Below are 14,515 nucleotides of genomic sequence, written 5' to 3'. Positions count from 1 at the left end.
TAGTATAACCAGCATTGTCACTGGAGGCACTTGCAATCTGGGTGGTGCAGAGCACCTTTTATGACCTTGAGCTTGATAAACAGCATAAATATGTTAGCAATGGCCCAGTCTGGACAGAACTAGTCTTGCTAACAGTTTCTAGACGCTAGTACCCTCTTCTCTCTATTAGTGTAGTGCACCTTTATATGGGGCTGCCTTTGACAACCACTGAGAACCTTCAGAAGTTCAAAACAGGCCAGCAAGATTGTTAGCAGGACTGGCCTTTAACAGCTATCTTACACCAATGCATTGTGATCTACCTTGGTGTTCAGCCTGTTTCCAGACCCAGTTCAAAGTGCTAAGATTAACCTTAAAAGCCCTAAAGGGCTGGGGATTGAGTTATCTGAAGGTTTCTTTCTTCTCATATGTACCTGTCTTTTTTAATGTATAATCACTGCTTTGAGTGGATTTGTCCTGTTAGTCAGGAAGGATTTAAGATGCTATCCAAGGCAGTGTAATTCACTTCCATTGTGTTTTGTGTAGATATTTGCTTTCTTTAGTATGTCCTTCATTCCCTCAGGTGCACAGTTACCTACTTTTTTCAATAGAACATAGCCTTGTTTCTTGCATGGCATTATTGAAAAGTACCCCACAACTCTGAATAGGATTTTTGTTGTTGTTGGGATAACCACTTTGTTTCTTTTAATAGACTAAATGATTTGCGTCTTTCAGTAACATGAGTTCACATTATTGCCAGGTCTAGCATTGGTGCTTTTTTAACAACAGGAAGTGAGCAAAAGTTATCTCTTTACATCATGTTTTTTTTTAGAGACCTCTGGGGCCTAAATTGGTCCAGGGACCCACGAAAATGTGGTGGAAATGCCTCCCATGTATCCTGGAGGGACCTTTGGGCAAAAAAAGGTTTCCTTGAAAGAAAAAGTACATAATGTTTTTGAACCCTGGGGGCCTGGCAGCTTCTAGACATGGTGGCATCTCCATGCCTCCAGAAGTCATTTTGGGGCATTTTAGAGCAAAAACACTTTTGGGCAAAAAATTACTTCTCCCTTTCTAAAAAAAAACCACTGTGGGGGCCACATGCAGCCTCACGTTGAGCTGCACTTCACCTACTCCTGCTCTAGATAGTGTATTGGCTGGGTTAGCCTGAAATTGACCTTACTCAGGACAATTTTGACGGTGCCAACTGGGATCACAGAATGGATCCCCTCTGAACACAAAAGTAATGTCAGGCTGGTAAAAGATTGAAAATATCCTGCAAAGTTTCTAGTGTGCAGAAGAATCACTGTCTATAGCATCATCTGATTCTATACACGATCCCTGGCTGGCAATGCATTTCCTTGGAGTCTGTCATGGATTGTGGAACTTCAAATTTAGAAAGGAATGAAATGTGAATACAGTATAGGACATGGAAGCTGAGGTGATTTCACTGGGTGGGGTGTTATGTGAACTGGGGAGAATCTGAGGGTGTGTAAGAGAGCCTTTTCCCTTCCCATTAATATTGTGAGGGGAAAGCTGTATGCTTGATTTAAGTATAACATGAAAGAAACTGCCCGCCAACTCCCAGAAGAAGCCTCGACAGAAGGAGATGGGAAAATTGTCAGGATATATTAGCTCAAATGTTGTTCCCAGTCCTGGTGGATTTTCCCCCTTTCTGTTTACAAAGAAGGTCTTTGTACATCTGCAAATCAGCAAGGTTCGGGCTGCCAGGGAAAGGGCTTTTCTCTGGTATCTTTTGAAGTCTCCAGCTCCCAAAATGTGTCCTTTGCTTTTTTCAGCCTTGTCTTTAAAGTAAAGCAGGCCTTGCCTCACTGTTGCACAAGCCTTTCCCCCCAAGTAGTTCTTTACAGAACATGCCTCATCTCTTGCCAGCCTGTGATATGCAAGCCTTCCCTTATGCCTCCTGTATTCAGGCTTGTAGTCTTCTTCCTCTCTCTCTCTCTCTCGCCTTCTTTCTTTCTGGAAGTATATCTTTAGTAAATGTGTTTACCAATGCATCTTTATAGCACACAGTGCTGAAGGAATGTGATTACCAAAGAAGATGGATTGCATTAAATTTCTGCATATTTGTGCTTGAGTAAGGAAGCTGGGACACTGCCAGTCAAAACCTCAACTTGCCATTACTGAATTGTAGAGGAAATAAAAAACTGAGTGACTGGTAACCGTAGAGGCCACTGAAAGATCTTATTAACTTTAAGATGTCTTTCTACTTTTTAAATCGGTTCCTGGGTCAGGATAGTTCACAAGGACATACCATCATCTATAAGCTCTGCTGGAGATTTTTCCACACGATTAGTAGACAGTTTATCCATATTGTATTTGTTTTAATTTTGTATACCACCTTGAGTGTTAGCTCTGAGTGAAAGGAGAGATATCAAATAAATAAGCTGGATGCTACACTGAAGATCATTGATCTGCAAGAAGGGACAGTAAGATGGCAGGAACATATTTTTTTAATTTACTTTCTTCTTCTTTTGCTATTTCCCACTGAACAGGTAGCTGTGAGATCAGCTAGATGCTCAGCAGGGATGCCATGAAAGATTGCAAGATTCAGAGTTAAACACAAAAGCTGTCATTTCAGAAAGCCAAAAATACGCTGTGATTTTTTTTTCCTTCTACAAGTCAAAAACTTGTGGCAGGTTTCCTGTGCCATCCACCATCTGTGAAGATAGGTTTGGGGGGCAGCAAAATCTGTCAAGATGGCGGAGTGAGAAGGAAGAAGAAGATATAGCAGCAAGAGTCCTCTTTGAGTCCTTCTCCCTCCCCCACCTCAACACATATTTGTAATCTGGCATTAGCAGACTTTGCTGTAAATAGGTAGATCTAACAAGAACGAGGCATTTCATCTTTGTCATCAGTAAGACACATTTTCCCTGGTTTTGACTCAATTGAAATACAGTAGCTCAAAAATCCCCAGAGTGTTTGTAGCATTTCCTATTGTTGTGTGGTATCAGATAATATTGTTTCAGTATCACATAAGTGGTAAGAAACAGAACAGAAGAAGAAAAAGAAACAAGAGGTTGTTAGTGCCTCCATCACATGGGTTAGTATAACTGGTTTAAGCAGTCTTTCCCAGCAGAGGTTGAGGGAGATCAAAAAGGTATAGATGGACAACTGAAACTGGTCTACTCGCCAAAGAAATAAGGAGCCTTAGCCAATGTTTTGTCCTAGTGGTTATGTTGGGTTTGCAGAAGCCTCCCTCACAAGATGAATTTTCTTATCCATTATCTGCCTGTCAAGGGTAACAATTATTTCATTTGTGTAAATAAAATAATAAGCTAGTAGCAAAGGCTTCAAATGTGGCAGCATTGATCCAAGTCCAGTACCTAGGATCCTAGGCTTGGCTATTAAAATTAAGAATTTAAGATTCCAAAGAAGATATTTAATTTTAAGGCGGGGCTCAAAAGAAATACCAGCTTTGGAGAAACAGAAATTAGTTATTACCTATAGTGTGGGAACTTCTGGCTTTGTCACAGCTATATGCCAGAATGGCCTTGCTATGTAGAGTTTGAGATAGTGCCTGTAGTCATCATAATAAGATGATGAAGAGGAAATTGGGAGAATATCGTTGTTGGTGAATCAGATTTTGCAACATCATAATTCATATTTCTTTGGGAGCTTCAATTTAGATTCAGATGAATAACCAATAAATAAATCATGAAATATGAAGTCTGTTTTTCATTAGGCTATTTTCAGGCAATTCAGATTTCTGAGTATGAAGTAGATCTTACAATGAAGCTTAGACAGACTGAATCTAAAGACCCTAGGCCTTGTTCATGGTCCTGTCCTCCCATCCCCGCCCCTCCACTTTTGAGGAATGATCACCCAGTTTAAATCTGTGCACACAGACTGCATTCTGGGGGGCCATTCTCACTGGCACCTTTGCGCTGGAAGGAACTGGGAAGTTTTGGTCTCTCCCTCCTCAGATCCCTCCGGAAGCGAGTGCTGACTACCAATTAGGGGCATTTTAACCCGAATGCCCTCTTGGGAGAAATCGGGTTTAAGGTGAAGGTGCCTGGCTGTCAGTCAAATTAGTTCCACGATGGTCATAGGTGACATTTGCAGCACTCATTGGGGCATCAGAAGTGTGCTTTCCACCCCTCCTTTTTTTAAAAAGGACCAGGCACCACTTGTCAAATTTAAAAACCTCTGGGGTGTGTGTGTGTGTTGTAGGCATTTGGGTCAGTGCAGGTTATGATCTGCCCTTGACCCCATTTTCAACCCCCAAATGCAAGCTAGTGCCATCTCTGTATCCTGTATCCCACTCCCTTGCCTCCCCAGAATGCCTCATACACAGGTGGTAATAATAATAATAATAATAATAATAATAATAATAATAATAATTCCTCACCTCGGAATGCCAGAAAAGGATGCATTTTTTTCTTTCCCTAGGCTACCCCGAATTCTTTAGAGACAGTAGCAAAAGCTGTATCAATTGCCAATTTGCCTAATTGCAAAGAGAAACATTACATTCAAATTGTAACATTCATTCGCATTGCAGCATTAATTCCAAAGGAAAAAAAGGTTTTTGCAAAGTACTCTTCTTGCAAAGGGCTCCTGAGTAAGCCAGATCTAAATATAGATCTACCCATTACAAAAAATATGTGCATAGACAGAGAAAAATAATAATAAAAAAATAAAAGAGAAAAGATCCCTGATGGATAGCAGAGGCTTGGCTTGCTCTGGTAGGGGGCGGTGGGAGGAGGGCGGGTGGGCTGAAGCGGGGTCGGAAGAGGAGGCTGGTTGCTCTGGCCCCCCCCCCCCGACCTGCCCTGAATTGACCCTCCTCCTGCTCACGTTCTATCTATATACTATTGCCAAAAACATGCACATTTTTTGCCAAAAATAATTAAAAAAAATCAAAATCAAAGGGAAAAGGTCCCTCCTGGAGAGTAGAGGCTTGGCTTGCGGTGGCCCCCTGCCCTGCCCTGAATTGACCCCGTCAGTCAACCCCTTTTTGCCTCCTGTCACCCTTTGCCTCCAATTCCCCTTTTTCCTTTGCGCTCTTTCCGCCTCCTCCTCCCCTCCCCTCCGATGAAGGGAGGGAATGCTCTGACCTCTGCCCGCCCTCTGACCTTAATCCCTCCTTGAATTTGCCCCGATCATGATCGAGGGCAAGTTCATATTTTGCGGAACCCGGGTCTTTTCAGAAAAGACGGATTTTAGCCCGAATCTCGTTACCCCACACTAAGGGGCATTTCCTTGTGTGAGCCTCGACATGGATTGTGACAGAATCAGGCCCAATATGAACTTCATGTGGAAGAATCAGTTTCAAAACTGGTTTAAAAGGTAGTGTGAATGGGCCCTGAGCTTAGGCTAAAGACATGATGGTAGGGACTAAAAATGATGGACATGATTCTGTTTTACACATGTGAAACTATGCATGAACTGGTCTCATATCACTGGTTTTCATCTGCTTTTACAGTATTATTAATGCCTGCACTATGCATCTCACCAAGTATACGAGTATGCCATTGCCTCATTGAGAGAGAAATGTGTCAACCGACTTAGATGTTTTCTTTGGGATCCTTTGTTATCTTTGGGGTTTGGTTTCATATTGCTGCAGAGTTTCAGACAAGAGCACAAAAATTACCGCTTTTAGGTCTAAATAAAAGCTGAGATAATAGTGCAGCTGTAGAGGGGCTGCTTCTATTGCGGCTTTTCAAATTATCTATAGTTTATCGGCTGCAAGATTTATTGGGAGTCTACCACAGCTTGTAGGCAATTAGGATAGAAAGTTGATGCTGCAGTCTTCCACCAGTATTTTCTTCCTTGCCAATGGGAACATCAAAATTTTGTTTAATGCGATCCTTGGTTACAAGAAAGAGAAAAGTTGGGGTCTTAGGTAAATAATAAAGGTCTACACCAGTGGTCCCCAAACTGTGCTCTTTAAGGGATTTTGGACTTCAGCTCCAACAATCCCAGATTATTGGCCATGGCTGAGGCTTCTGGGAGCTGAAGTCCAAAATCTCTTAAAGAGCACAGTTTGGAGAACAGTGGTCTACATGCTTCTTCATCCCTGCCCCCCCACCCAGCTATTAGAATGGTTTGATATTGGTAGCTGTAAGTAGGAATATAAGGAGTAATTGTTGGGGAGTGTGGATGTTTTACTTTATGAATCATGCACATTTGCACATGTACTTGCTTGATTTCTCACCCAACGAGTAAATAATCAGCCAGCACTTCTCATAGTTACAAGTCAGTCTCTACTATTCAGTATGAAGACTCAGTGCAAGTTATCCTGATAGAATAAAATACTGTACACACACCAAGGTATGAGATAAACTATTAAAATCTTAAGTATTAAAATGTAAAGTATTAATATTATAGCATTAAATTCCAAAGGCAGATTCATCCAGGCCATAGTATTTCTGATTTCTATATATGGCTGTGAAGAAGCTGACAGGAGGAAAATAATCTCATTTAAAATGTGGTGCTGGAGAAGAGTTCTACAGATATCATACACTGCTTAAAAGATAAATGAATGGAAGTTAAAGCAAATCAGTCCTGAACTCTTAATAGCAACAAAGATGACTAAACTGAGACTGTTTTACCTTGGACATATCATAAGATGATGTGACTCACTGGGAAAGATAATGCTTGGCAAAGTAGGAAGCTGTAGTAAAAGAGGAAGGCTATACTACAGAAGGATAGAGTCAAGCAAGGAAGCCATGGCTCTGAGCTTGTAAGACCTGAGCAGGTCAGCTGATAAAAAGTCTTGGAGATCTCTCTTTCATAGGGTCTTGTTTGAAGTTGACTTAATGGTAAATAGCAACAGCAGCAACAAATTAAAATCTTAGGCCCAGTACACAAATATAAGGTAACTATAATTCTAAAGAAATATATGAGATTGTAATAGAAATATGATGATGGTGGAGGGTTTTGAATGTATAAACGTATTATGTTTTAATTTGAATACTCAATAAAAATATATTTAAAAAAAAATCTTAGGTCTTTAGGGCTCAGGAGAGCAGAGTGTCCGCATGCTCCCAAACCCTACCACGCTGTCCAGGTGCAATTTTGCATTCACATGACGTGTTCACTGATGAAATGCCTCATGCGCTGCATCCAAACATCATGGTGCGCAAGGGACGTCACCGCGCCACTCCAGGGCACTAATGGTGCCTCAGCAGCAGCAGAGAAAGGAGCTACATTTTGCTGCTCTGTTTTCATCGTGGATCATTGCCACAATGTGCGGCAATGATCCCCAGGAAAGACGCATGGCAACAATCGCGGGGGAAAAGGGGTGGCGTCTCATTGCCCTTTTCTGCCGTTTGCATCCCCCTTTAATTAGAAAATTAAATGAAATAGGTTTTTTAATCTGTATTTATATTTTGAGCCAGCGTTCCATTTCAAGTTGCACAGTTGAAAATTAAATCACCCAACAACTAACAAGAAAAAACAACAACAAACCATAACAGTAGTGCCTTCAAAAATAGTGGCAGTTATACATTCTTCTAACACTTGATCCTAAGAACTTGCTGCTACAGCCATTCCAGACCATAGGGAAATGCACGAAACATGTTAGTGCTAAAAATGCTGTTACCATGATCCATGCCAGCCATGCAGGGATTTCTTTTATGAATGGAAGTGGGTCTGTGGTCTTTTTGCCAGCAGGGAATGGGGGACTTTGCTGTAAGATAATTTCCCTGTCATCCCCATTGTGCTGTCTGTATATTTTCCCTGTATAGGACAAATAGTGTGGAGAGAGGAGGTTTAAATCGGTAATACAAGCATGTAAGGAAGGGGTTCAGTCCTAGTGCAGTGCTGTAGTTCTGATCCAAGTCTGTCTGTTTGTCTGTCTGCTCTCTGATATTCTCTTCCTCTTTCTTATTAGTTAGTATCTCTTCAAGTTGTCCCTTAAGTCTCCTGGAAAATCCTGTTAGTTTTGTCTTGTTTTAGGCATTAAGGCTAGCTAAAATGCTTGCGCAAGGGGCTTCTCAAGACATTGTTCCTTCTACTTGCAGTTTTGTTTGTATCCTTACATCACCCCCAAGACTTTCCAAATGCATTGGTGGACTTCACCCCCTGCTAGGGTTGCCATAATTTTCTACTAAAAACCGGGACAAAATGTAGGACAAAATTTAGACCAAAATATAGGACAATTGTAGGATAAAATTTAGCCCAAAATGTAGGACATTTAAGAAAAATGGAGGACCTTAAATGTCCTACATTTTGGGCTAAAATTTTATCCTACATTTTGTCCCAGTTTTTAGTAGAGAATTATGGCAAACCTACCCCCTGCCCCAAATTTTTGGCATTGGCTCTCCTCCTCAGCTGACATGCATACCTAATCAGCTTTTATTTGAAAAGAGCAAACATTAATTCCATCTTCCCTCACTTGAATCCATACATGTTGATTGTATGGAATACTCCTTTAGCATATGGCCTAAAACATAAATCCATTTGCATCAGTGTGGATCTTTTAAAAGCTCAGAGAGCTTTTACTTTTCCATCTTTTGAAATGCAGAATTGATAACATTTTTAATATAACTTCATATTTGGAGATACATTTTTTTGTTTCCATTTCTTCCTGTCTTCACTGGAATGTATACATCTAATTTGCAGCTTATTTGAACACGAACTTTTAACACCATGAATGACAACACCCACGCTTTGCAGAAAAAGGTAGATTATTTTTGTATAATGGCCCAGATTGTTGATAAAGGCTCTTCAAGAACTGCTCTAAAATCACAAATTCTGTAACTAGAGCCCCAAATACACTGTTCTATTAAATTATGCAGATTGGGCAGACTTGAATGGATTTTATTAAAATTTGCATTTTTGCATAATTTGCACAGCTGCAGTTTTGTTTGTTGTAAAATTTGTGACTTTCTGTTCTATCTGACTAGGAAGGATGGCTCTGCACAATAAATTTGCTCTCTGAAAGTGAGGTTGGGTTTTTTTAAGGCATTTCTTTTCTGTTTTGACCCAAGGTTGTCTGCTGACACCAGAATTCCACAAACAACTTCCCTCCTTGGTTAGACTTAAAGAAATGTAGGAGTTGGTCTGATGGGCAGCCATTTGGCACATTCCAAATAAAACAGTGATCATCACCAACTCCCCAGTTCTTGGGGCGGGGGGGGGGGGATGTAACCTGTTTAACCGAGATAGGTTATTTTAAAAAATGTTGTAAAAATGGTTTCTGCATACTAAAAAAATGTTGTAAAAATGGTTTCTGCATACTAAGTCACTTGAAATTTGTTTTAAAATTAAGCAGAATCATAGGGACTGTGAGTTCTAAACATTGGAGCCTGGACTCATATCCAAATCCTTGCATTCTGAGGGTCTAGGTGATCAATAGCTAGTCCTTGCTTTAAAATAATTCATTCCATCAGATTTTAATTTTGCTCTGAAATCACATTCCTCAAGATCCATCCACTCATCCTTTTTTTTATACCTGGCCTTTCCACCAAACTGGACTTACAGCAGCTTGCAGAGAGCATTTCAAACAGAAACACATAGCGTTAAAACATACAAAAAGTTGTGATTTAAAAAGTTTTATACTAACAACAAGATTAAAATGAAGGTGAACTAAATGAAGGTAAAGATAAACATTCAGCAACTTTGAATCAATGGTTAGTATAATCTTTGGTTAGAAAATCTCACCAGTATCTCCTTAGCATGTAATATAAAGAGATAGCACCACCGTACATGGTGATGGTATGTCTTTACCATCACATATACAGATGTGAGAGCTGGACAGTAATGAAAGTGGATAAGAAGAAAATCAATTTATTTGAGATGTGATGCTGGAGAAGGATACTGACAATCCGTGGACAGCTGAAAAACAAACAATTGGGCCCTTGAACAGATCAAGCCAGAAAGATGATTAAATTGAAGCTGTTGTACTTTGGCCAGATCATGAGAAGGAATGAGTCACTGGGAAAGACAATAATGTTAGGAAAGGCAGAAGGCAGCAGAAAGAGAAGACGACCACACACCAGATGGATGGACTCAATCAGGGGGGTCACAGGCATGAATCTACAAGACCTAAGCAGAGCAATGGAGAATGAGGAGGCTTGGAGATGTCTCATACACAGGGTCACCGTGCGTTGAAGTTGACCCAATGGCATCTAACAACAACAACAATCTTACTGCAGAGGGTTAACACAACTACAATGTGGTGGTTCATCTTGACTGCTATAGCTTCTTCAAAAGTTTTAATATGAAAATGCTCAACCAGATAGGACAGATAGGATCACCTAGCTCATAACTTTTGGTTGTATTTAAGGATGTATGTAATGCATACATGCTCTGCCAGGCTGTGATTAGGTACAGCTTATCTGTGCAAATCTATGAAGTGAAATATTCCGGTACACTATATGATTATCAGGTGTGGTGCTTTACATGGGATTTTAATGCATTTTCTTAAATCAAAGCAGTTTTCATATAGAAAATATTGTGCAGTTGAAGTCATTAAGAGAATATTGTGCAGTTGAAATTAAGAGAGCTTGAAAATGTTACTGTTAGTGGCATTATGTTAATGTTAAGGAATACATTAAGAAAGTTATAGAATGATTTTGTTAAACAGTTTGTTAAATCATTAAATATGTCATTTAAAATGACCAAAACACTGATAACAAACTGAGGGGCGAAACAGACCAGCATAAAAAGCTGGCTTTCAGCCGGCTTGGGGGTGTTGCATACAGATGATGCATGCCCCAAGATGCCCAGAAGCTGGCTTCAAGCCGCCCCGCTGCCCAGACATGGTCCGGCTTCTGGACACTTCGGTGGCGTGGCGTTTGCATGCTCTTTGCCGCTCCTTTTTCGGCCGGTTTCAAGGCTGATTGGGGTCATGGTGTGCGGTTGTCACAGCTCGAATCTGCCTTTGGGGCCATCTGTTTCACCCCTTAGTTAACAATAATGGTTCATTGTCACTCTTGTTAATTTAGTTTTTTCTTCATTGCTTTTTAATTTAGCTTTTAAGTATATTTACAAACAAACACCATCACCCAAAAATTGTTAATTTAATACAAATAACTATCACAGTCTTACATCTACCACTTAGCATGTTTACATTAAGTTCAGATACAACTCTTGGATTTCTTTTTAAAAAATGAACCTTTGTGTCAAAAGTACTATTCCAGAACTGCAGTTGACTTATTACTACTACTCTTCTCTATCTTCGATAGTGAACATGAAAAGCATTTGTATAAAAATCCTATCTCTCTATTACTGGGAGTTGCCTAGATGGAAGTTGCAAAATTTTGGAAAATCTTTTAAGATCTCTCACAGTAAGGGGTTGGCTGCACAGAGTCTGGTCAGCAGCTTTATCTTAAAAATTAAGTTACCATTTGTAATTGGCTAGAGAAGATATAAAGAAAGATGGTTTTATAGAAATCTGGTCACCATTTCTCCTCTACAGTAAGGATATACCTTCAGCACATGGACCACCAAGAAATCAACATTTTTTGGCATTTCACAATTAAAACAGTTATTTTTAAACCTTTGTTGAAAATATTAACACATTAGGGGTAACACATGCATTTTAATTAATTATTCCCAAGCTCTGGTCTTTAGTGCTTTCCCCCTCTAAATAAGAATAAATGTTGATGCTTCTTTATCAAGCCAAATTTCAGTTACTCTGCTAAAGTAGCTATGGTAAAGTTTCTCAACTAAAGGATCTGCAAATCTCACACTGGACGTTTCTTGGTCAATATGGAAACAGAAAGACTGGCACATAATGAACAACAAAACTGTCTTGTATCAGATTTGTCTGTGTAACCTAGGGGTGGGCAAAGTGCAGGTCTCCTGATGATTGGGGGCTTCAAGCATAGCTAGTGGTAAGAAATGCCAGGAGGTGCAGTGCAACAGCATCTGGAGGACTGACCCTGACCTAGGCTGCTGTTGTCTACTCTGACTAGCAGCTCTTTGGCAGAGCCTCAGGCAAAAGGCTTTTACATTCACTACTTCCTGGCATCCTTTGAATGGCAGATGCTAGGAAGTGAACTTGAGACCTTCTTTATACAAAGGTCATTCTGGAAAGATTTCTGTACCTTACTTATGTGATGACTTACTTACCCACTGGTATTTTTAACTGTGGTTAAACAGTTTCACAGTAACATACATGTGTATGTGTGTGTGTGCCTGCCTGCCTGCCTGCCAGTTGTTCGTCAACTTAAGCCAACCCCATTAATTTCATAGGGTTTGCTAAGGGAAGAAATATTGAGATGTGGTTTTGCCAATTCCTTCCCCTGAAATATAGCCTATAGCACCTGGTATTTGTTGGCAGTTTTCCAGCCAAGTACTAACCAGAGCTGACCCTGCATAGTTTCCAAGATCAGATAGGATCTGGTGCCTTCAGGATAGATACAGATATAGACATATATTTATTCTGTGCATCACAAGAAAGGTAAACAAAAATGCCTTCATTAAAAATTGCCTTTTTAGTCTCTATTGTAATTTCTTTTGAACCATGAGCTGCCTGTTTAGTAGGTCTTATTGATTCTTTATATATATTACAGCATTTTTATGCTGATTAAGTTCCTAGCTTACTTAGATTCTAGGTTGCTGTGGTTTGGGTTAGTTTTTTAATCCATATTTTTTCCACTTTATATCTGGGCAAACTGCTGTAGTGATAACACTACTGGAGGAGTTTATGACTCAATAAATGGCCCCCCACAAGGGAATGAGTCAAGAGGCCGCAAGCAGCAAGCAGCTGCTGTTTATTTAGTCATAAACACTGAGGAGTGTATTACTGGATTAACTGTACCCAGGCGTTCTCATGGCATGTTTGTTTGTAGAGGTGAAAATAATCCACACTGTGCTTCTAATTGCAAAGGACAGAAAGCTAGAGATGGGTTACTGTTTAGTTCCCTATGGTACAGATTTTCCTGTTCCAAAACATCTCCAATCAGTCCATATGCAAAAGCTTTTTGTATGCTCGAATATTCATTGGTGGGTAAACTAAAAATATGGAGCTATCTGTAAGGACGTAAAGTGCCATCTTAATATATGAGGCATGTCCAAGAGTAAAATGCTAGCCTACTTAAAATGGAAATGGTTGCTGCATTCACCCAACATTTATGAAGCTGGAGGCATAAGTTCTTCATTTTCAAGTCTTCCACATATGTATCATACAATCTATGTAGTGCCCAGGTGCTTCAGTTTCCCATGCTGGGCTTTTGAAGCAAAGACTTCAGTAAAAACATCCTGAGGGTTATTCTGCAGAGTGTCCTCACATGGTCTTGATCAACTGAAAAAACTCAGCTGGATGATGTTGTATGACTGTTATGATGGCAGAGAAGTAAGTTTTATTTGCTGCCATCTCCACCATGGAATAGGCCTTCTAATGAGTTCTAAGCCATGTTTAGTCATGACTCATCATGCATTTTCCTCACCTGCATTCATCCAAGCTGTCTCATTGCCCTAAACCTCTTTATTAAACCTCAAGGAGGACTGAATGCTGGCAGTCAGGAGAGAATGTGTAGATGTTATTATCACGGGTTTAGAAGGCAAACAGTATGATGACAAAGTTGAAGATATTAGGAACATTCAGAAAATAGTGAGGAAGGGAGCATGTTAGCAACGTTTGTATATCTGTAGTCACTAGCTACTAATTTACATTTTATAATAGGATTTTAAGCACAATCTAAACAGGTAACTTCTTGTTTGTTAGGGTTCCCCCCACCCCATCCTCTCTCTTTCTGCATCACTCTAACTAGAAGCTGCTATTATTATTATTATTATTATTATTATTATTATCATTATCATTATTAACCTTTATTTATGAAGCGCTGTAAATTTACACAGCGCTGTACATGCAATCCTTTTAGTTAGACGGTTCCCTGCCCTCAGGCTTACAATCTAAAAAGACATGACACAGAAGGAGAAGGGAGTGGTGACGGGAAAGGGTAAGAGGTCCAGCAGTTCCTCTCAACCTCCGAGGCCTGGAGCACTCTTTTCCCAGAACTGGGACCCACTGTGACTAGGGTTGCCATAAGTCAGGACCTCCAAACCGGGACAAATGTAGGACAACATTTTTTCAAATGTAGGGCACATTTTTTAAAATGGAGGACATGTAAAAAAATGGGATGATTTTTTAAAATTGTTAATATAAATGCATGTTTCTTAGGCATGATCAAAATGGAGAGCATTTTGGCATTATTCCTAGACAGATGGCAGAAATGTACTTACCTTTCTGGCCAAACAACCCCCCCCCCCATTCCAAAACACACATGACAGCACATTTGGGCATTTAACATGGCAATCTCTTGCATATTTCAGAGGCTTATTCCATAACCAAACCCTTTGGGTTCAACACTGAACATGGGTTAACATGGCTATGCATATTGAACATGTCAAGGTGGTTTGCCAGTGCCCTTGCAAACTAGACTTCCCAAATGCAAGCCCCTTTAGGATTCCAAATAGAAGATGTTTCTGCAGTCACTGCCCTTGCAAACTAGACTTCCCAAATGCAAGCCCCTTTTGGATTCCAAATAGAAGAAGTCTCTGCAGCCAGTGCCCTTGCAAACTAGACTTCCCAAATGCAAGCCCCTTTAGGATTCCAAATAGAAGA

The 14,515-nt window shown here is 40.1% G+C and overlaps 1 protein-coding gene across 2 annotated transcripts in view; it reads left to right on the top strand.

Annotated features, from left to right (window-relative positions):
• CHCHD6 (coiled-coil-helix-coiled-coil-helix domain containing 6) overlaps nucleotides 1-14,515 on the top strand; it is a 306,582-nt gene that overhangs the window by 210,417 nt on the left and 81,650 nt on the right. The window lies entirely within an intron of this gene.

This window comes from Sceloporus undulatus, chromosome 2 (assembly GCF_019175285.1).
Source record: "Sceloporus undulatus isolate JIND9_A2432 ecotype Alabama chromosome 2, SceUnd_v1.1, whole genome shotgun sequence".
Lineage (NCBI taxonomy): Eukaryota > Metazoa > Chordata > Lepidosauria > Squamata > Phrynosomatidae > Sceloporus > Sceloporus undulatus.
Note: the sequence above shows the minus strand (reverse complement) of the source record. Positions and strands in the feature narration are given on the sequence as shown.